General features: G+C 45.9%; 1 non-coding gene across 1 annotated transcript; it reads left to right on the top strand.

Moving 5' to 3' along the window:
- Positions 1-9584: 9584 nt before the first annotated feature.
- Positions 9585-9657, top strand: TRNAR-UCG (transfer RNA arginine (anticodon UCG)). The gene has a single exon. It is a non-coding gene; the product is annotated as a tRNA-Arg (tRNA).
- The last annotated feature ends 14763 nt before the right edge of the window (positions 9658-24420 follow it).

Here is a 24420-nt window from a genome sequence, read left to right as displayed (position 1 = left end):
TTTTTAATTTTTCCCTTCTTGGCCACCATATTGCGAACGGTTTAACATACAAGATATATCGTTCCTGCGACAACCAAAATGTGACCTAGATGGCCAGGTGGTCGAAGTTATTCCGGAACCCTCCACAACGGCACCTCTTTTTTCCCTTACGGCGTGGTTGGGGTGTCCAACGAGAAATGAGACAATTCCTGCGCCATTTCCTTTCCTCAAAAACCAATCTTTCCACTGTGTGCAACGCGACAGCGGCCAACATACCATCTTATTTGTGTGGGCACGTGAACCATCATTGCTGCTTTGGAAGTATTGCTGTCTTAGAGTATTTCTGTCGGACACGAATCCTTGACAGTGAATACCCGGCCTTCGCCGTGGCTATACCATACTGCAGACTAATCCTGGAGAGAGAGAGAGAGAGAGAGAGATGACTTTTATTTTTCAGCTCAAGTCCGAGCCTTCCTCATCCTGGAATCCAAGCAGGATTTTGAAAGGAAACACAAACCCAAACAGAAACAAAAGGCAAATAATGAAATTTGTGCAGTCACACTTTTCAAAGAGGCAATAAAATCCGCTGCATCTTTACAGACAACGACACTCTGTGGCGTTCAAAACGCTACGGCTTCCAGTTACGTCTCGGCCATGTGATAGCCACTGTTGCATTGCAGGTCACACTGGACGCGACTGTGTTGCGCTTCAAAGCGGCACGCGCGACCAGGCAACGCGTCAGAACACTGAAGAGCATAGAGGTACTTGACGTACTTGCGTGACGTACTTGAGTGTAAACATTCACGCTTTTAAACCCAAAAACCCTACTGAGGGGCATGATGTGGGCAGCCTTCGTGGAGAATGCAGCAGCACTGAGAACGCCCCGGGCACCGTCAGAAATCGTCGGCTGAGCGTGCCTCCACACACACACACACACGCACACACACACACACAGTTACTAGAACCAACTCAGTTTCACAGCTCCCCATACCGCCCAGCGGAGGAGAGTGTCCCAAGCGGCGGTCACGAGAACTAACGGCGGTGTAGTCGAGTCTTGCTCCCTGCCGGGAGCGTCGTCTGCTACAGGCAGCACAGAAGCGAGGAGCGGCCGGCATATATCAGGTTTTGGCGAGCTGCGTTTGCGCTCTACATGGCTGCAGTAAAATAATACTTCAATTGCGGCAGCTTTTCCTTCGAAGCTGCGTGTTATCTGGGAGAACACGTTTCTGTGATTCGAAATTAGGCTTTTAATATTGTGAAAAAAGTCCAAAAATGCTGGCAACACGCTCGCGAGCATTGTTTCTTGCTTTGCTCAATGGCTTGTGTTTTCTACCGCGTACCCCAGTGCATAGTTCCTATAATGTAAAGAGGTCAGACAAAGTTTCAGTGCGTGGGTGCACTCTACTTTAGGAGGGAACGTAGTGAATATTCGAATAACCACTGCGTTGTCGGTAATGCTGCGGACTCCAGACTGTCACTTTGTGCAGCGCAGCTGGCCATTTCGGAATGCACTTTTGCGATCTCGCAATCTTCTAAGTTACCTCGTGGCACTGCTGTCGCGACACACTGGGCACCGCGATCCATTGGAGGCTTTCTCTTCGGCGTAGTGCATTTTGGCTTTGAAATATGCGCCTGGAATAAAGGAAACAGCTTCGGAAGAGAGCCTGGTGCCAGCATCCATTTCCCTGTCTCGAAAAGCACTTCCGTACCTTGCACTTTATGGGGATAGTGCTTTAGAAGGTCTTCTTCTTCGAAATGCAGATCACAAACTTTGCATTTCGAAGTCAGTTTGCGATCCTTTCTGTTAAGTGCACGCTCCCATCTTTTAAACTCGATGTGGTCTTTTGGCGGCCCGAAGCAATGACGGTCCGTTGAGTCATCGTTGCGATACCCGCTATTGCACCCCGGTGAAAAGCAGGTCGGCATGAACAGGTCCGATGTCACAAAATACAAACAAAAATTAACTAAGAAGCAGACGACACAAAGCGGCTGTCGCAAGCGCGCTTTACAAAGGGCCGCAGCAGGTCCAGCAACCAGCGTCTCCGCTTCGGCCAACGTTTCTAGACAAAGACAGTTGGAAAACATGCTCCGGGTATGCGGCCCCTTTCTGTCGCCGATTTCATCTCAAAGAGATACGAGCGCCATCTTTCGGCTGGTAGGAGTACCGCGTTTGCTCTTCCATGGCCTCCGTGCCTCCGTTTCCAGCTCAAGCATCGGTACTTTAACACTGCGCTTGATCTCAGAGGCCAAGATTTCTCTTCACCGCCGCGGCGCCCATTGGCTCCGCTTGGTCACAGTTTGCTGCGCGAATGATTATTGTTAGCTCCCGCCTCGCATCGTCTGCGCAGGGGGCGGCTGCTTCTAGCCGCGCTCATCTACGAATTTTTTTTTTAATTCGTGAAGTCTGCCTTGAGGCATAAGTTGAGAAAAGGAGGAGTGGAATGTAGGTTACAAAAAGTTAAAAGAAGGAGTGTAGACCAGTTTCGGCGAGGTACTCCCATAGGCTGCGGGTGAAGTGATTGTCCATAGTCCACTTCACATAGTCCCCGTCGCGGTTCCACCACAGGCCGACCTCCCTGAGGAGCTGTTTTCTAATAGGGGCCGTCGCTGGGCAAGTCCACAACAGGTGCCGCACATCACAAATGTCCGGTGCAGCGCCGCAGTGAGGGCAGCTGTCAGTTGCTGGCAGATATTAATCACCCCACCGATAACGGACAGATGGGGTCAGGGCCGCCCCTGCCCGAACCCGGCGCACTGATACCTCCTCCTGCCGAGTTAGACTACGGGGGAGAGGGTGCGAACACGGAGGAATTAGAGCGCGTGTTCACTGGCGCAGAGCTTGTGAATCGGAGACATGGGACAGGAACGGATCTGGGGGAAGAGGGGAAGGTGGCGGGTCGTCTGATGTGTCAATGTGAGTCATAGCATCTGCTTGAATGTTATGTGGATCGTGAGCATGAACGCGAATCCAGTGTATGCGTACAGGACATGGGTATTTTGCGCAGAGTAGGTGAATTGATTGTGTAATCTGGAATGTGCGTCGAACAGCCTTAAGCTGTTTAAGGACGGCGAGGGAGTCTGTATAAATATGAACTGCATTGAATGTGGGAACGAGCGGAAGGGAAGCAATGGCATTGTAAATGGCTTGAAGTTCCATTGCCAGGGGGGTACATGTATCTGCGGTGTACGTCGCACGAGAGTTGAGATGCGGATGGGAGGGACTATATACAGCGGTAACTCCCCGCTCTGCAGTATGTGACGCATCGGTGTACAATATGCACCCTTCAGGCAGATGCGCGGCTGATACCGACGGGGAAACAGTGGGGCGATTGTCTGTGAGCTGACAATACGACCACGGAGGGAGCGTCTTTAAACGATGAAGTTGTAGAGACTGTTTGCGAGCTCTGTCTGCCACCCGCTGGTCGATGAGTTCACTGAGAGTATTAATTTGGGCGAACTCCTGAAGCACGGGTATGGGTGTCAAACGAGGCAAAAATGTTATTGCGCGCATAGCCTCACGATTGCTAGCTTCAAGGGAGTCCCACTGTCTGCGGGTGAGACGTTGAAATTGTGCCTGATATATTATCCGTGGCTGAAGGATAGAGCGCACAAGCTGGCGGGCCGTATGAGCACGTGCGCCACCAGATCGCATAGCTATGCGCCGAATCAGACCTATAGTAGCGTGAGCTGATTTACGTATGGCTGTCAGCCAAGGGGTGCCAGTCCCAGAGGTATGAAGGAGGAGGCCAAGAATACGAACAGTTTCTACCTGAGGAATCGGAGACCTATCTACTGTAAAGTTTAAAGGGACTGTTTTCCGTAAGCCGGCTTTGTTTCCAATGCGAATGAAACATGACTTAGTAGGCGAGAGGGTTAGACCCAGAGGTGGGAGGCGAGATATCAAGAAATCTAGCGCATGTTGGAGGGCCGACTGATGGATAGACGCATCTGGGTGACAGCACCACAAGGTTATCTCATCGGCGTACGCAAGCACACGGATAGAAGGGATGGTTTCTAGGGCTCTAACAAGAGGAATAAAAGCCACATTGAATAATGTTGGGGCGAGAACGGAGCCCTGGCGCACTCCTCTATTGGAAGTGAAGTTACCAAAGGGCTTTCTACGAATTGCGAAGTCCGCGTGCGCTCTACGTCTGGGGTACGTCAGGGCAGGATGCTCGAGGTAGAGCTTCTGGCTGTAAATATCGGAAAAAACTGGAAGCCCTTCTTTCCGCGGTTTAGAGAAACATGACGTACCGCTTGCCTCCTCGTAGTTTATGTTGATAATATTATATAAAAACGTTGGGCTGGGAGTAGCAGACGACGCGCTCATCCTAAAGCGACCGCAGCGCCACCGCCTAGACGGTGATCGCGTGGGGCCGCTCTGCTCCCTGGCTCGCCGGCGCAGTTTGCCAATTGTCTTTACTAGAAACGTTGGCTTCGGCAGACGCGCTTACTGCGACGCGCGTCCTTTCAAGGGCGTAGCAGGGCCAGCAACCAACGTCTCCGCTTCAGCGGACGCTGTTACTGCGACGCGCGTCTTTTCTATCTCTGTTGCTGTTACGTTAATATGTAAATAGTTTTATTACCATTGTACCTCTCCCCCTGTCCATTCTACAATCCTCTCACCTCTTTCATTTCACTCCTACACACTGCCTGCTATCCTTTATTTCTGCTGAACCAGCTGAGGTGCTTTCAGCAGCGATGGCAGATGCCGGAGCTAGCAACAATCTTTTTCCTTTCATTTACCATGTATTGCTTTCAATTCTCTTCTGTCTGCACGTGGCAGCGGTGGTGGCTCAGCTGTATATCGGTGGGCCGAAGAAATGACTGTCCGTCGAGTCATCGTTGCGATACCCGCTATTGCACACCGGTGCAAAACAGGTCAGCATGAAGAGGCCCGATGTTACAACATACAAACAAAAAATTCAGGCCCCACTTTGAGGATCTAAAGTGCGCGAGACGAAAGCCTTTCCACGCAACTTTGGCCGCACGGCTGTTGGCACACACGAGGCGGCAGAACCAACGTTATTTTGCGAGGAGGCTATGGGGTGACTTGGTTTGGCTAGCCATGACTAATTGGGTCATGACCCATGCCTTACTAGTCATGATTGGTTACTAACTAGTCATGATTGGTTAATGACTAACTAGCCATGACTAGTTAATTGATGGCTGGTTAATTACTAGCTAGTCAAGATTAATAAGTTGATGACTAACTAGTCATGATTCGCTAATTATGAACTAGACATGTCTGGTTAATGACTAGCTAGTCGTGACTAACCAGCAATGACAAACCAGTCATGACTAGTCATGACTAAGCAGTCATTAAGTAATAATAACTAGTCATGTCTGCTTAATGACTGACTACTCATGACTAACCATTCATTGACCAATCATAACTAGTCATGACTACTTAATGACTAATTTATCATGACTGCTTAATGACTAACCAGTCATGACTAATCAGTAATTAGTCATGGTTAGTAATGACTAACCACTCATGACTAACCATGAGTGGTTAGTGGCTAGCTAGTCATGACTTACTAGTCATGATTGGTTATTGACTTACTAGTCATGATTGATTATTGACTAACTTCTCATGATTAGTTAATGACCAACTAGTCATGATTGGTTAATGACTAACTAGCCATAACTAGTTAATTGATGACTGGTCAATGACTAGCTAGTCATGACTAATTAGTTGATGACTAACTAGTCATGATTGGTTAATGACTAATAGGTCAGGACTATTTAGGTCATGACTAATTAGTTGATGACTAACGAGTCATGATTGGTTAATGACTAGCTAGTCATGACTAGTTAATTGATGACTGGTTAGTGGCTAGCTAATTTGACTTATTAGTTAATGACTAACTAGTTATGATTGGTTAATGACTAACTAGCCATGACTAGTTAATTGATGACTGGTCAATGAACTAGGTAGTCATCACTAATTGGTTGATGACTAACTAGTCATGATCGGTTAATGACTAATTAGTCATGGCTATTTAAGTCATGACTAATTAGTTGATGACTAACCAGTCATGATTGCTTAATGACTAACTAGTCATGACTAGTTAATTGATCACTAGTTAATGACTAGCTAGTTTGACTTATTAGTTGATGACTAACTAGTCATCTTTGGTTAATGATGAACTAGACATGTCTGGTTAATGACTAGCTAGTCACGACTAACCAATCATGGCTAACTACTGATGAGTGATTAATGACTAACGAATGACTAACCAGTCATGACTGGCTAATCATCACTAGTTAGTCATTAAACAATCATGACTAACTAGTCATGAGTTAATGACTGGTTCAAATGCCAAATGAGTAGTTAATGACTTCAAATGCCAAAGGCCCTGGTTCGATGCTCAGTCTCGACACAGCTTTTTAAGTAGTGACGCCGAAACACGGACACATCTGCCGACACGGCTGCAAACGACAGTATGAGGCATTAAAGGCTTTCGCCTTAAAATTAACTGAGAAGCGGACAACACAAAGCGGCTGTCGCGAGTGCACCTTAAAAAGGGCGCAGCAGGGCAGCGAGCCGCACAGAGCGGCGACGAGGGTACGAGGGAGCAAGACTCGATCGCAGCGCCACTAGTTCGCGCGACCGCCACTTGGGACAGCTCTCTGGGCATTGCTGTGAAACTGACTTGGTTCTAGTTACGTTGCACACACACACATACGCCGCCGCGGTGGCTCAGTATTATGGTGCTCGGCTGCTGACCCGAAAGACGCGGGTTCGATCCCGGCCGCGGCGGTTGAATTTCTTTGGAGGAGAAATTCTAGATGCCCGTGCGCTGAGCGATATCATTGCACGTTAAAGAACCCCAGGTGGTCGAAATTTCCGGTGCCCTTCACTACGGCGTCCCTCATAGCCTGAGTTGCTTAGGGACGGTAAACACACACACACGAGCGCACACACGATCACGCACACACACACACGCAGGTGGAACCAATGGTTAAAACAAATTGGTTTTGCTGCTGCTGGCGGCAAGACCAGTTGCGATAGCCGCCATAGAAGGAGGAGTCACAGTAGCGACGCGGAGCGTAAGTAATACCCCTGTCAAGCGGGCAAGTTAAGTGCACTTACGGAAAGTGTACTTTGCTGTAAGTACACTTTGCCGCATCTAAACGACGCAAGTGGAGTGTCACTCGCGGAAAGTGCACTCCGCCAGGAGTGCGTTCACGGACCATACTTTGCTGGCCGAGTGCGTAGCCTCGACGCCAGCGGTTCCAATGGTACAAAATTTATAAGGCATAAAAAGTACTTACAACTTTATTTTTACGTGTTATAAACTGTTTTCAGAAAAAAGTTGGTTGGTTATAGCTACAACCGAAGCAACAAAACAAGTAAACGTGATCAGATGCAACATCGCTGCCCGCCGCCATCTTGTTTGTTGTCGAAATTCTGGATAGCTTTGGCTGGTCTTGGCTTTTCTGCTATTTAAATTTTTTTTTCATCGTTAAAAACTGTTGAGCCTCACTTTATTTGCACTATCACGTTAAGCAATCAAATATTATTAGTCTTTTTTCTTTTCCATCGGCCTGTTCAGAAATTCCGCTCATTTTCTGTAGCAATTATTTTTTTACTATGAGTGCACTTTGCTTTTCCGTTTAGCACCGCGTAGCCCAAAGTGTCACTCGGGATGCCAAAGCGCACACCCCGTAAGTGCACTTAACTTGCCCGCTTGACAGGGGTATAGAGAGAAATCGGTAGAAATTAATTTAATAAAAATAACCACGCCTTTCCATGAGGGCATAAATATTTAGTTTCTATTTTCACTTCAGGGGAGCACATTCCAGTGTGCCAGTAAGAGTCAAATCCCCAGCAGCTTGAAAGTGAAGTATTTCCTGGTAATATGGGAATATCACCATCAAATACTTCTGAACACAAGCTTCTGGTCATGAAATAAAAGCTGACAAAGTGAACATTTTGCTTTGTTAGTGTTTCGCAGATGAGCCACCGTCCTATGCAGCTGCACGGAGCTGTTTTTTAATATCAGCCTAACAATAGGTTTCAACTTCACCTACACGCACTCGGCGAAACCACAGTGTATTGAGAAAAATGCCTCTTTTCCCCTCTTTCATTGAGAGCACGGTGTTAAGTGCTATTGTCCCAGCAAAAGTGACAGTCACTGAGACAAACCAGCGCTAAACAGCTCTGCACCCGGGTAGTCTATGAGCGCATTTTCGAATCCATGCATACTGCTTCCAACTAAAAACAGCTCCGAATGCGCATCATGCGTTGAATATACTTCAAAATTTTTACAAAAAAAAATTATTGTGGCAAAAGAAGCAATATTACGTTTATTTCAAAAATAGCATATTGTTGCCAGACTCTCGTGAAAAACACTGTGGCCAGATTTCGAAAGTAAATTAGTAATTTATTTCAGAACAATATTCTTTAAGAACCAAATATTACTTCACGGCAATAAAAATGATGACTTAAAATTGGCAACGCGTACGTTATAATTTTGAGTTTATGTAATACGCACATTGTGTCTAGATTTTCGAGCTTTAAAAGTGCATAGTGGCCAGACTTTTATGCTGAATGACTTTTTTTAACACCTTTTAGGAGTCCATTATTACTTAACGTCCTTTAAAATGATGACGCAAATTTGGCGACGCGTAGATTATGATTCTATGTGTGTGTGTGTGAAGCACATTGTGCGCAGATTTTCGAAGTTAGAAGAGTGGTGGCCAGAGTTATATGCTGACAAAGAAAAACAACTTTTTCTTTTTTGAAACAAGGTTTGCGTTATAGTATACGACGTGTTTTTATATGTGTGGTAAAAAGTTATGATTTCCTTGAAAGGTTCAATTTGCTTTACAGTCTCCAAAATCGACTGCAGTCGACATCGATGGCTGGGCAGGTCAAGCTTCGAATAAAACTAATGTTAGTATAATGTAAAACCATAGCGATAAATGAACGTTGCATTATTTCTAAGGTTTGACGTATCTCGGAATATTTCTGTTTGGCACGTAGTGAGGTTTTCCTATTAGCAAAACTTTTCTGTTTCATGAGACGGTATTCAAGTAGAACTTTTTGCTGGGATAGATGGTCCATTCTGACGTAAGTTCGGCAGCGCGAATGAAGGTGCCCGAAGGCGTCCCTTCTTCGTTTCTACTTCGAGCTTCTTCATTCGCCCTGCTTTACTTATGCCTTAGAGATTGTGATTGCCATAGAGCGCATGTACAGTCCCGAATTGTCACGAGAAAACTCTAAATGTCACCCATCCGCCGTGATCAATTATGGCACACTTCACGGTAGGCTGTTTAATCTTGGAGTCGATGCTGTCCGTTTCAAGGGGAATTTTTAAGTAGCACGTATTAATTGTGCTCTGTTGTATTTCGTGTCGCTTTGTAGCCCCAGGCTGCAACGTCTTATTAACTGCGTGGTTAAACGTTTCAAAGTTTAAATGTTTACTGAAGGTCAGGAAAAGTTATTCCAGCGTTTATTTCCAACGTTTATAAAACAACAACAAACGAACATATAGAACAACACACTGACAAAAAAAAGGAGCGTGGTAGTTAATCTTTGGTTACACTCTTCCCCTGTATTAATAAATAAAATAGATGAACCCGGACGTCTCTGTGGGCCTGTGGCGCAACGGATAACGCGTCTGACTTCGGATCAGAAGATTCCAGGTTCGAGTCCTGGCAGGCTCTTTTTTAATTTTTCCCTTCTTGGCCACCATGTTGCGAACGGTTTAACATACAAGATATATCGTTCCTGCGACAACCAAAATGTAACCTAGATGGCCAGGTGGTCGAAGTTATTCCGGAACCCTCCACAACGGCACCTCTTTTTTCCCTTACGGCGTGGTTGGGGTGTCCAACGAGAAGTGAGACAATTCCTGCGCCATTTCCTTTCCTCAAAAACCAATCTTTCCACTGTGTGCAACGCGACAGCGGCCAACATACCATCTTATTTGTGTGGGCACGTGAACCATCATTGCTGCTTTGGAAGTATTGCTGTCTTAGAGTATTTCTGTCGGACACGAATCCTTGACGGTGAATACCCGGCCTTCGCCGTGGCTATACCATACTGCAGACTCATCCTGGAGAGAGAGAGAGATAACTTTTATTTTTCAGCTGAAGTCCGAGCCTTCCTCATCCTGGAGTCCAAACAGGATTGGGAAAGGAAACACAAACCAAAACAGAAACGAAAGGCAAATAATGAAATTTATGCAGTCACACTTTTCAAAGAGGCAATAAAATCCGCTGCATCTTTACAGACAACGACACTCTGTGGCGTTCAAAACGCTACGGCTTCCAGTTACTTCACGGTCACGCGGTAGCCACTGTTGCATTGCAGGTCACACTGGACGCGACTGTGTTGCGCATCAAAGCGGCACGCGCGAGCAGGCAACGCGTCAGAACACTGAAGAGCATAGAGGTACTTGACGTACTTGAGTGACGTACTTGAGTGTAAACATTCACGCTTTTAAACCCAAAAACCCTACTGACGGGCATGATGTGGGCAGCCTTTGTGGAGAATGCAGCAGCACTGAGAACGCCCGGGGCACCGTCAGAAATCGTCGGCTGAGCGTGCCTCCATACACACACACACACACACACACACACACACACACGCACACGCACACGCACACGCACACGCACTCGCACACACACACACACACACACACAGTTACTAGAACCAACTGTTTTACAGCTCCCCATACCGCCCAGCGGAGGAGAGTGTCCCAAGCGCCGGTCACGAGAACTAACGGCGGTGTAGTCGAGTCTTGCTCCCTGCCGGGCGCGTCGTCTGCTACAGGCAGCGCAGAAGCGAGGAGCGGCCGGAACATATGAGGTTTTGGCGAGCTGCGTTTGCGCTCTACATGGCTGCAGTAAAATAATACTTCAATTGCGCCAGCTTTTCCTTCGAAGCTGCGTGTTATCTTGGAGAACACGTTTGTGTGATGCGAAATTAGGCTTTTAATATTGTGAAAAAAGTCCAAAAATGCTGGCAACACGCTCGCGAGCATTGTTTCTTGCTTTGCTCAATGGCTTGTGTTTTCTAGCGCGTACCCCAGTGCATAGTTCCTATAATGTAAAGAGGTCAGACAAAGTTTCAGTGCGTGGGTGCACTCTACTTTAGGAGGGAACGTAGTGAATATTCGAATATCCACTGCGTTGTCGGTAATGCTGCGGACTCCAGACTGTCACTTTGTGCAGCGCAGCTGTCAATATCGGAATGCAGTTTTGCGCTCTCGGAATCCTCTAAGTTACCTCGTGGCACTGCTGTCCCGACACACTGGGCACCGCGATCCATTGGAGGCTTTCTATTGGGCGTAGTGCATTTTGGCTTTGAAATATGCGCCGGGAGTGAAGGAAACAGCCTCGAAAGAGCGCCTGGTGCCAGCATCCATTTCCCTGTCTCCAAAAGCACTTCCGTACCTTGCACTACATGGGGATAGTGCTTTAGAAGGTCTTCTTCGAAATGCAGATCACAAACTTTGCATTTCGAAGTCAGTTTGCGATCCTTTCTGTGAAGTGTACGCTCCCATCTTTTAAACTCGATGTGGTCTTTTGGCGGCCCGAAGCAATGACGGTCCGTTGAGTCATCGTTGCGATACCCGCTATTGCAGCCCGGTGAAAAGCAGGTCGGCTTGAACAGGTCCGATGTCAGAAAATACCAACAAAAATTAACGAAGAAGCAGACGACACAAAACGGCTGTCGCGAGCGCGCTTTACAAAGGGCGCAGCAGGGCCAGCAACCAACGTCTCCGCTTCAGTGGACGCGGTTACTGCGAAGCGCGTCTTTTCTATCTCTGTTGATGCTACGTTAATATGTAAATAGTTTTATTACCATTGTACCTCTCCCCCTGTCCTTTCTACAATCCTCTTACCTCTTTCATTTCACTCCTACACACTGCCTGCTATCCTTTGTTTCTGCTGAACCAGCTGAAGTGCTTTCAGCAGCGATGGCAGATGCCGGAGCTAGCAACAATCTTTTTCCTTTCATTTACCATGTATTGCTTTCAACTCTCTTCTGTCTGCACGTGGCAGCGGTGGTGGCTCAGCTGTATATAGGTGGCCCGAAGAAATGGCTGTCCGTCGAGTCATCGTTGCGATACCCGCTATTGCACACCGGTGCAAAGCAGGTCAGCATGAAGAGGCCCGATGTTACAACATACAAAGAAAAAATTCAGGCGCCACTTTGACGATCTAAAGTGCGCGAGACGAAAGCCTTTCCACGCAACTTTGGCCGCACGGCTGTTGGCACACACGAGGCGGGAGAACCAACGTTATTTTGCGAGGAGGCAATGGGGTGACTTGGTTTGGCTAGCCATGACTAATTGGGTCATGACCCATGCCTTACTAGTCATGATTGGTTACTAACTAGTAATGATTGCTTAATGACTAACTAGCCATGACTAGTTAATTTATGGCTGGTTAATGACTAGCTAGTCGTGACTAACCAGCAATGAGAAACCAGTCATGACTAGTCATGACTAACCAGTCATTAAGCAATAATAACTAGTCATGACTGCTTAATGACTAACTACTCATGACTAACCATTCATTGACCAATCATAACTAGTCATGACTACTTAATGACTAACTTATCATGACTGCTTAATGACTAACCAGTCATGACTAATCAGTAATTAGTCATGGTTAGTAATGACTAACCAGTCATGACTAACCATGAGTGGTTAGTGGCTAGCTAGTCATGACTTACTAGTCATGACTGGTTATTGACTTACTAGTCATGACTGGTTATTGACTAACTTGTCATGATTAGTTAATGACTAACTAGTCATGATTGGTTAATGACCGGCTAGCCATGATTGGTTAATGACTAACTAGCCATCACTAGTTAATTGATGACTGGTTAATGACTAGCTAATTTGACTTATTAGTTAATGACTAACTAGTCATGATTGGTTAATGACTAACTAGTCGTGATTGGTTAATGACTAACTAGTCATGACTAATTGGTTGATGACTAACTAGTCATGATCGGTTAATGATTAATTAGTCATGGCTTTTTAGGTCATGATTAATTAGTTGTAGACTAACTAGTCATGATTGGTTAATGACTAAATAGACATGGCTAGTTAATTGGTGACTGGTTAATGACTAGCTAGTTTGACTTATTAGTTGATGACTAACTAATCATGATTGGTTAATGACGAACTAGACATGTCTGGTTAATGACTAACTAGTCATGATTAGTTAATGACCAGCTAGCCATGATTGGTTAATGACTAACTAGCCATCACTACTTAATTGATGACTGGTTAATGACTAGCTAATTTGACTTATTAATGACTAATTAGTCGTGATTGGTTAATGACTAACTAGCCATGACTAATTGGTTGATGACTAACTAGTCATGATCGGTTAATGACTAATAAGTCATGGCTATTTAAGTCATGACTAGTTAGTTGATGACTAACTAGTCATGACTGGTTAATGACTAACTAGACATGGCTAGTTAATTAATGACTGGTTAATGACTAGCTAGTTTGACTTATTAGTTGATGACTAACTAGTCATGATCGGTTAATGACGAACTTGACATGTCTGGTTAATGACTTGCTAGTCACGACTAACCAATCATGACTAACTACTGATGAGTGATTAATGACTAACGAATGACTAACCAGTCATGACTGGTTAGTCATCACTAGTTAGTCATTAAACAATCATGACTAACTAGTCATGAGTTAATGACTAGTTCAAATGCCAAATGAGTAGTTAATGACTTCAAATCCCAAAGGCCCTGGTTCGATGCTTAGCCTCGACACAGTTTTTTTAAGTAGTGACGCCGAAACACGGACACATCTGCCGACACGGCTGCAAACGACAGTATGAGGCATTAAAGGCTTTCGCCTTACAATTAAGTGAGAAGCGGACAACACAAAACGGCTGTCGCGAGCGCACCTTAACAAGGGCGCAGCGGGGCAGCGAGCCGCACAGAGCGGCGACGAGGGTACGAGGGAGCAAGACTCGATCGCAGCGCCACTAGTTCGCGCCACCGCCAGTTGGGACAGCTCTCTGGGCACCGCTGTGAAACTGAGTTGGTTCTAGTAACGTTGCACACACACACATACGGCGCCGCGGTGGCTCAGTGGTTATGGTGCTCGGCTGCTGACCGGAAAGACGCGGGTTCGATCCCTGCCGCGGCGGTTGAATTTCTTCGGAGGAGAAATTCGAGATGCCCGTGCACTGTGCGATATCATTGCACGTTAAAGAACCCCAGGTGGTCGAAATTTCCGGAGCCCTTGACTACGGCGTCCCTCATAGCCTGAGTTGCTTAGGGACGGTAAACACACACACTCGAGCGCACACACGATCACGCACACACACACACGCAGGTGGAACCAATAGTTAAAACAACCTGGTTTTGCTGCTGCTGGCCGCAAGACCAGTTTGCGATAGCCGCCATAGAAGGAGGAGTCACAGTAGCGACGCGGAGCGTAAGAGAGAAATAGGCAGAAATTAATTTAATAAAAATAAACACGTCTTTCCATGAGGGCATAAATATTTAGTTTCTATTTTCACTTCAGGGGAGCACATTCCAGTGTGCCAGTAAGAGTCAAATCCCCAGCAGCTTGAAAGTGAAGTATTTCCTGGTAATATGGGAATATCACCATCAAATACTTCTGAACACAAGCTTCTGGTCATGAAATAAAAGCTGACAAAGTGAACATTTTGCTTTGTTAGTGTTTCGCAGAATAGCCACCGTCCTATGCAGCTGCACGGAGCTGTTTTTTAATATCAGCCTAACAATAGGTTTTTACTTCATCTACACGCACTCGGCGATACCACACTGTATTGAGAAAAATGCCTCTTTTCCCCTCTTTCATTGAGAGCACGGTGTTAAGTGCTATTGTCCCAGCAAAAGTGACAGTCACTGAGACAAACCAGCGCTAAACAGCTCCGCGCCCGGGTAGTCTATGAGCGCATTTTCTAATCCATGCATACTGCTTCCAACTAAAAACAGCTCCGAATGCGCATCATGCGTTGAATATACTTCAAAAATTTTACAAAAAAAATTATTGTGGCAAAAGAAGCAATATTACGTTTATTTGAAAAATAGCATATTGTTGCCAGACTCTCGTGAAAAACACTGTGGCCAGATTTCGAAAGTAGATTAGTAATTTATTTCAAAACAATATTTTTTAAGAACCAAATATTACTTCACGTCAATAAATATGATGACTTAAAATTGGCAACGCGCACGTTATAATTTTGAGTTTATGTAATACGCACATTGTGTCTAGATTTTCGAGCTTTAAAAGTGCATAGTGGCCAGACTTCTATGCTAAATGACTTTTTTTAACACCTTTTAGGAGTCCATTATTACTTAACGTCATTTAAAATGATGACGCAAATTTGGCGACGTGTAGATTATGATTCTATGTGTGTGTGTGAGGCACATTGTGTGCAGATTTTCGAAGTTAGAAGAGTGGTGGCCAGAGTTATATGCTGACAAAGAAAAACAACTTTTTCTTTTTTGAAACAAGGTTTGCGTTATAGTATACGACGTGTTTTTATATGTGTGGTAAAAAGTTATGACTTCCTTGAAAGGTTCAATTTGCTTTACAGTCTCCAAAATCGACTGCAGTCGACATCGATGGCTGGGCAGGTAAAGCTTCGAATAAAACTAATGTTAGTATAATGTAAAACCATAGCGATAAAGGAACGTTGCATTATTTCTAAGGTTTGACGTATCTCGGAATATTTCTGTGTTTGGCACGTAGTGAGGTTTTCCTATTAGCAGAACTTTTCTGTTTCATGAGACGGTATTCAAGTAGAACTTTTTGCTGGGATAGATGGTCCATTCTGACGTAAGTTCGGCAGCGCGAATGAAGGTGCCCGAAGGCGTCCCTTCTTCGTTTCTACTTCGGGCTTTTTCATTCGCCCTGCTTTACTTATGCCTTAGAGATTGTGATTGCCATAGAGCTCATGTACAGTCCCGAATTGTCACGAGAAAACTCTAAATGTCCCCCATCCGCCGTGATCAATTATGGCACCCTTCACGGTAGGCTGTTTAATCTTGGAGTCGATGCTGTACGTTTCAAGGGGAATTTTTAAGTAGCACGTATTAATTGTGCTCTGTTGTATTTCGTGTCGCTTTGTAGCCCCAGGCTGCAACGTCGTATTAACTGCGTGGTTAAACGTTTCAAAGTTTAAATGTTTACTGAAGGTCAGGAAAAGTTATTCCAGCGTTTATTTCCAACGTTTATAAAACAACAACAAACGAACATATAGAACAACACACTGACAAAAAAAAGGAACGTGGTAGTTAATCTTTGGTTACACTCTTCCCCTGTATTAATAAATAAAATAGATGAACCCGGAGGTCTTTGTGGGCCTGTGGCGCAACGGATAACGCGTCTGACACACACACACACACACACACACACACACGCACACGCACACGCACACGCACTCGCACACACACACACACAGTTACTAGAACCAACTCAGTTTCACAGCTCCCCATACCGCCCAGCGGAGGAGAGTGTCCCAAGCGGCGGTCACGAGAACTAACGGCGGTGTAGTCGAGTCTTGCTCCCTGCCGGGAGCGTCGTCTGCTACAGGCAGCACAGAAGCGAGGAGCGGCCGGCACATATCAGGTTTTGGCGAGCTGCGTTTGCGCTCTACATGGCTGCAGTAAAATAATACTTCAATTGCGGCAGCTTTTCCTTCGAAGCTGCGTGTTATCTGGGAGAACACGTTTCTGTGATGCGAAATTAGGCTTTTAATATTGTGAAAAAAGTCCAAAAATGCTGGCAACACGCTCGCGAGCATTGTTTCTTGCTTTGCTCAATGGCTTGTGTTTTCTAGCGCGTACCCCAGTGCATAGTTCCTATAATGTAAAGAGGTCAGACAAAGTTTCAGTGCGTGGGTGCACTCTACTTTAGGAGGGAACGTAGTGAATATTCGAATAACCACTGCGTTGTCGGTAATGCTGCGGACTCCAGACTGTCACTTTGTGCAGCGCAGCTGTCCATTTCGGAATGCACTTTTGCGATCTCGGAATCCTCTAAGTCACCTCGTGGCACTGCTGTCCCGACACACTGGGCACCGCGATCCATTGGAGGCTTTCTATTGGGCGTAGTGCATTTTGGCTTTGAAATATGCGCCTGGAATAAAGGAAACAGCTTCGGAAGAGAGCCTGGTGCCAGCATCCATTTCCCTGTCTCGAAAAGCACTTCCGTACCTTGCACTACATGGGGATAGTGCTTTAGAAGGTCTTCTTCTTCGAAATGGAGATCACAAACTTTGCATTTCGAAGTCAGTTTGCGATCCTTTCTGTGAAGTGCACGATCCATCTTTTAAACTCGATGTGGTCTTTTGGCGGCCCGAAGCAATGACGGTCCGTTGAGTCATCGTTGCGATACCCGCTATTGCACCCCGGTGAAAAGCAGGTCGGCATGAACAGGTCCGATGTCACAAAATACAAACAAAAATTAACTAAGAAGCAGACGACACAAAGCGGCTGTCGCAAGCGCGCTTTACAAAGGGCCGCAGCAGGTCCAGCAACCAGCGTCTCCGCTTCGGCCAACGTTTCTAGATAAAGACAGTTGGAAAACATGCTCCGGGTATGCGGCCCCTTTCTGTCGCCGATTTCATCTCAAAGAGATACGAGCGCCATCTTTCGGCTGGTAGGAGTACCGCGTTTGTTCTTCCATGGCCTCCGTGCCTCCGTATCCAGCTGAAGCATCGGTACTTTAACACTGGGCTTGATCTCAGAGGCCACGATTTCTCTTCACCGCCGCGGCGCCCATTGGCTCCGCTTGGTCACAGTTTGCTGCGCGAATGATTACTGTTAGCTCGCGCCTCGCATCGTCTGCGCAGGGGGCGGCTGCTTCTAGCCGCGCTCATCTACGAATTTTTTTTTTAATTCGTGAAGTCTGCCTTGAGGCATAAGTTGAGAAAAGGAGGAGTGGAATGTAGGTTACAAAAAGTTAAAAGAAGGAGTGTAGACCAGTTTCGGCGAGGTACTCCCATAGGCTGCTGGTGAAGTGATTGTCCATAGTCCACTTCACATAGTCCCCGTCGCGGTTCCACCACAGGCCGACCTCCCTGAGGAGCTGTTTTCTAATAGGGGCCGTCGCTGGGCAAGTCCACAACAGGTGCCGCACATCACAAATGTCCGGTGCAGCGCCGCAGTGAGGGCAGCTGTCAGTTGCTGGCAGATATTAATCACCCCACCGATAACGGACAGATGGGGTTAGGGCCGCCCCTGCCCGAACCCGGCGCACTGATACCTCCTCCTGCCGAGTTAGACTACGGGGGAGAGGGTGCGAACACGGAGGAATTAGAGCGCGTGTTCACTGGCGCAGAGCTTGTGAATCGGAGACATGGGACAGGAACGGATCTGGGGGAAGAGGGGAAGGTGGCGGGTCGTCTGATGTGTCAATGTGAGTCATAGCATCTGCTTGAATGTTATGTGGATCGTGAGCATGAACGCGAATCCAGTGTATGCGTACAGGACATGGGTATTTTGCGCAGAGTAGGTGAATTGATTGTGTAATCTGGAATGTGCGTCGAACAGCCTTAAGCTGTTTAAGGACGGCGAGGGAGTCTGTATAAATATGAACTGCATTGAATGTGAGAACGAGCGGAAGGGAAGCAATGGCATTGTAAATGGCTTGAAGTTCCATTGCCAGGGGGGTACATGTATCTGCGGTGTACGTCGCACGAGAGTTGAGATGCGGATGGGAGGGACTATATACAGCGGTAACTCCCCGCTCTGCAGTATGTGACGCATCGGTGTACAATATGCACCCTTCAGGCAGATGCGCGGCTGATACCGACGGGGAAACAGTGGAGCGATTGTCTGTGAGCTGACAATACGACCACGGAGGGAGCGTCTTTAAACGATGAAGTTGTAGAGACTGTTTGCGAGCTCTGTTTGCCACCCGCTGGTCGATGAGTTCACTGAGAGTATTAATTTGGGCGAACTCCTGAAGCACGGGTATGGGTGTCAAACGAGGCAAAAATGTTATTGCGCGCATAGCCTCACGATTGATAGCTTCAAGGGAGTCTCACTGTCTGCGGGTGAGACGTTGAAATTGTGCCTGATATATTATCCGTGGCTGAAGGATAGAGCGCACAAGCTGGCGGGCCGTATGAGCACGTGCGCCACCAGATCGCATAGCTATGCGCCGAATCAGACCTATAGTAGCGTGAGCTGATTTACGTGTGGCTGTCAGCCAAGGGGTGCCAGTCCCAGAGGTATGAAGGAGGAGGCCAAGAATACGAACAGTTTGTACGTGAGGAATCGGAGACCTATCTACTGTAAAGTTTAAAGGGACTGCTTTCCGTAAGCCGGCTTTGTTTCCAATGCGAATGAAACATGACTTAGTAGGCGAGATGGTTAGACCCAGAGGTGGGAGGCGAGATATCAAGACATCTAGCGCATGTTGGAGGGCCGACTGATGGATAGACGCATCTGGGTGACAGCACCACAAGGTTATGTCATCGGCGTACGCAAGCACACGGATAGAAGGGACGGTTTCTAGGGCTCTAACAAGAGGAATAAAAGCCACATTGAATAATGTTGGGGCGAGAACGGAGCCCTGGCGCACTCCTCTATTGGAAGTGAAGTTACCAAAGGGCTTTCTACGAATTGCGAAGTCCGCGTGCGCTCTACGTCTGGGGTACGTCAGGGCAGGATGCTCGAGGTAGAGCTTCTGGCTGTAAATATCGGAAAAAACTGGAAGCCCTTCTTTCCGCGGTTTAGAGAAACATGACGTACCGCTTGCCTCCTCGTAGTTTATGTTGATAATATTATATAAAAACGTTGGGCTGGGAGTAGCAGACGACGCGCTCATCCTAAAGCGACCGCAGCGCCACCGCCTAGACGGTGATCGCGTGGGGCCGCTCTGCTCCCTGGCTCGCCGGCGCAGTTTGCCAACTGTCTTTACTAGAAACGTTGGCTTCGGCGGAAGCGGTTACTGCGACGCGCGTTCTTTCAAGGGCGTAGCAGGGCCAGCAACCAACGTCTCCGCTTCAGCGGGCGCTGTTACTTCGACGCGCGTCTTTTCTATCTCTGTTGCTGTTACGTTAATATGTAAATAGTTTTATTACCATTGTACCTCTCCCCCTGTCCTTTCTGCAATCCTCTCACCTCTTTCATTTCACTCCTACACACTGCCTGCTATCCTTTATTTCTGCTGAACCAGCTGAGGTGCTTTCAGCAGCGATGGCAGATGCCGGAGCTAGCAACAATCTTTTTCCTTTCATTTACCATGTATTGCTTTCAATTCTCTTCTGTCTGCACGTGGCAGCGGTGGTGGCTCAGCTGTATATCGGTGGCCTGAAGAAATGACTGTCCGTCGAGTCATCGTTGCGATACCCGCTATTGCACCCCGGTGCAAAACAGGTCAGCATGAAGAGGCCCGATGTTACAACATACAAACAAAAAATTCAGGCCCCGCTTTGAGGATCTAAACTGCGCGAGACGAAAGCCTTTCCACGCAACTTTGGCCGCACGGCTGTTGGCACACACGAGGCGGCAGAACCGACGTTATTTTGCGAGGATGCTATGGGGTGACTTGGTTTGGCTAGCCATGACTAATTGGGTCATGACCCATGCCTTACTAGTCATGATCGGTTACTAACTAGTCATGATTGGTTAATGACTAACTAGCCATGACTAGTTAATTGATGGCTGGTTAATTACTAGCTAGTCAAGACTAATAAGTTGATGACTAACTAGTCATGATTCGCTAATTATGAACTAGTCATGTCTGGTTAATGACTAGCTAGTCGTGACTAACCAGCAATGACAAACCAGTCATGACTAGTCATGACTAAGCAGTCATTAAACAATAATAACTAGTCATGTCTGCTTAATGACTGACTACTCATGACTAACCATTCATTGACCAATCATAACTAGTCATGACTACTTAATGACTGCTTAATGACTAACCGGTCATGACTAATCAGTAATTAGTCATGGTTAGTAATGACTAACCAGTCATGACTAACCATGAGTGGTTAGTGGCTAGCTAGTCATGACTTACTAGTCATGATTGGTGATCACAAAATGAACAAGGGAGGGGAAAACCTCAGTTTGCTAGAGCCAACGTTTCGACAAGGGGACTTGTCTTCGTTTACTAGTCATGATTGATTATTGACTAACTTCTCATGATTAGTTAATGACTAACTAGCCATGATTGGTTAATGACTAACTAGCCATGATTGGTTAATTGATGACTGGTCAATGACTAGCTAGTCATGACTAATTAGTTGATGACTAACTAGTCATGATTGGTTAATGACTAATAGGTCAGGACTATTTAGGTCATGAATAATTAGTTGATGACTAACTAGTCATGATTTGTTAATGACTAACTAGTCATGACTAGTTAATTGATGACTGGTTAATGACTAGCTAATTTGACTTATTAGTTAATGACTAACTAGTTATGATTGGTTAATGACTAACTAGCCGTGACTAGTTAATTGATGACTGGTCAATGAACTAGGTAGTCATCACTAATTGGTTGATGACTAACTAGTCATGATTGCTTAATGACTAACTAGTTATGACTAGTTAATTGATCACTAGTTAATGACTAGCTAGTTTGACTTATTAGTTGATGACTAACTAGTCATCTTTGCTTAATGATGAACTAGACATGTCTGGTTGATGACTAGCTAGTCACGACTAACCAATCATGGCTAACTACTGATGAGTGATTAATGACTAACGAATGACTAACCAGTCATGACTGGTTAATCATCACTAGTTAGTCATTAAACAATCATGACTAACTAGTCATGAGTTAATGACTGGTTCAAATGCCAAATGAGTAATTAATGACTTCAAATGCCAAAGGCCCTGGTTCGATGCTCAGCCTCGACACAGCTTTTTAAGTAGTGACGCCGAAACACGGACACATCTGCCGACACGGCTGCAAACGACAGTATGAGGCATTAAAGGCTTTCGCCTTAAAATTAACTGAGAAGCGGACAACACAAAGCGGCTGTCGCGAGTGCACCTTAAAAAGGGCGCAGCAGGGCAGCCAGCCGCACAGAGCGGCGACGAGGGTACGAGGGAGCAAGACTCGATCGCAGCGCCACTAGTTCGCGCGACCGCCACTTGGGACAGCTCTCTGGGCATTGCTGTGAAACTGACTTGGTTCTAGTAACGTTGCACACACACACATACGCCGCCGCGGTGGCTCAGTATTATGGTGCTCGGCTGCTGACCCGAAAGACGCGGGTTCGATCCCGGCCGCGGCGGTTGAATTTCTTTGGAGGAGAAATTCTAGATGCCCGCGCGCTGAGCGATATCATTGCACGTTAAAGAACCCCAGGTGGTCGAAATTTCCGGAGCCCTTCACTACGGCGTCGCTCATAGCCTGAGTTGCTTAGGGACGGTAAACACACACACACACGAGCGCACACACGATCACGCACACACACACACGCAGGTGGAACCAATGGTTAAAACAACCTGGTTTTGCTGCTGCTGGCCGCAAGACCAGTTGCGATGGCCGCCATAGAAGGAGGAGTCACAGTAGCGACGCGGAGCGTAAGTAATACCCCTGTCAAGCGGGCAAGTTAAGTGCACTTACGGAAAGTGTACTTTTCTGTAAGTACACTTTGCCGCATCTAAACGACGTAAGTGGAGTGTCACTCGCGGAAAGTGCATTCCGCCAGGAGTGCGTTCACGGAACATACTTTGCTGGCCGAGTGCGTAGCCTCGACGCCAGCGGTTCCAATGGTACAAAATTTATAATGCATAAAAAGTACTTACAACATTATTTTACGTGTTATAAACTGTTTTCAGAAAAAAGTTCGTTGGTTATAGCTACAACCGAAGCAACAAAACAAGTAAACGTGATCAGATGCAACATCGCTGCCCGCCGCCATCTTGTTTGTTGTCGAAATTCTGGATAGCCTTGGCTGGTCTTGGCTTTTCTGCTATTTAATTTTTTTTTTCATCGTTAAAAACTGTTGAGCCTCGCTTTATTTGCACTATCACGTTAAGCAATCAAATATTATTAGTCTTTTTTCTTTTCCATCGGCCTGTTCAGAAATTCCGCTCATTTTCTGTAGCAATTATTTTTTTACTATGAGTGCACTTTGCTTTTCCGTTTAGCACCGCGTAGCCCAAAGTGTCACTCGGGATGCCAAAGCGCACTCCCCGTAAGTGCACTTAACTTGCCCGCTTGACAGGGGTATAGAGAGAAATAGGTAGAAATTAATTTAATAAAAATAAGCACGTCTTTCCATGAGGGCATAAATATTTAGTTTCTATTTTCACTTCAGGGGAGCACATTCCAGTGTGCCAGTAAGAGTCAAATCCCCAGCAGCTTGAAAGTGAAGTATTTCCTGGTAATATGGGAATATCACCATCAAATGCTTCTGAACACAAGCTTCTGGTCATGAAATAAAAGCTGACAAAGTGAACATTTTGCTTTGTTAGTGTTTCGCAGAAGAGCCACCGTCCTATGCAGCTGCACGGAGCTGTTTTTAATATCAGCCTAACAATAGGTTTCAACTTCATCTACACGCACTCGGCGAAACCACACTGTATTGAGAAAAATGCCTCTTTTCCCCTCTTTCATTGAGAGCACGGTGTTAGGTGCTATTGTCCCAGCAAAAGTGACAGTCACTGAGACAAACCAGCGCTAAACAGCTCTGCACCCGGGTAGTCTATGAGCGCATTTTCGAATCCATGCATACTGCTTCCAACTAAAAACAGCTCCGAATGCGGATCATGCGTTGAATATACTTCAAAAATTTTACAAAAAAAATTATTGTGGCAAAAGAAGCAATATTACGTTTATTTGAAAAATAGCATATTGTTGCCAGACTCTCGTGAAAAACACTGTGGCCAGATTTCGAAAGTAAATTAGTAATTTATATCAAAACAATATTCTTTAAGAACCAAATATTACTTCACGGCAATAAAAATGATGACGCAAATTGGCAACGGGTACGTTATAATTTTGAGTTTATGTAATACGCACATTGTGTCTAGATTTTCGAGCTTTAAAAGTGCATAGTGGCCAGACTTCTATGCTAAATTACTTTTTTAACACCTTTTAGGAGTCCATTACTACTTAACGTCCTTTAAAATGATGACGCAGATTTGGCGACGCGTAGATTATGATTCTATGTGTGTGTGTGAGGCACATTGTGTGCAGAGTTTCGAAGTTAGAAGAGTGGTGGCCAGAGTTATATGCTGACAAAGAAAAACAACTTTTTCTTTTTTGAAACAAGGTTTGCGTTATAGTATACGACGTGTTTTTATATGTGTGGTAAAAAGTTATGATTTCCTTGAAAGGTTCAATTTGCTTTACAGTCTCCAAAATCGACTGCAGTCGACATCGATGGCTGGGCAGGTAAAGCTTCGAATAAAACTAATGTTAGTATAATGTAAAACCATAGCGATAAAGGAACGTTGCATTATTTCTAAGGTTTGACGAATCTCGG

The sequence above is a fragment of the Amblyomma mixtum genome, chromosome 3 (assembly GCF_055824585.1).
Source record: "Amblyomma mixtum isolate Tamu chromosome 3, ASM5582458v1, whole genome shotgun sequence".
In the NCBI taxonomy this organism is placed as follows: Eukaryota; Metazoa; Arthropoda; class Arachnida; order Ixodida; family Ixodidae; genus Amblyomma; species Amblyomma mixtum.
This window is presented reverse-complemented; position numbering and strand designations above follow the sequence as displayed.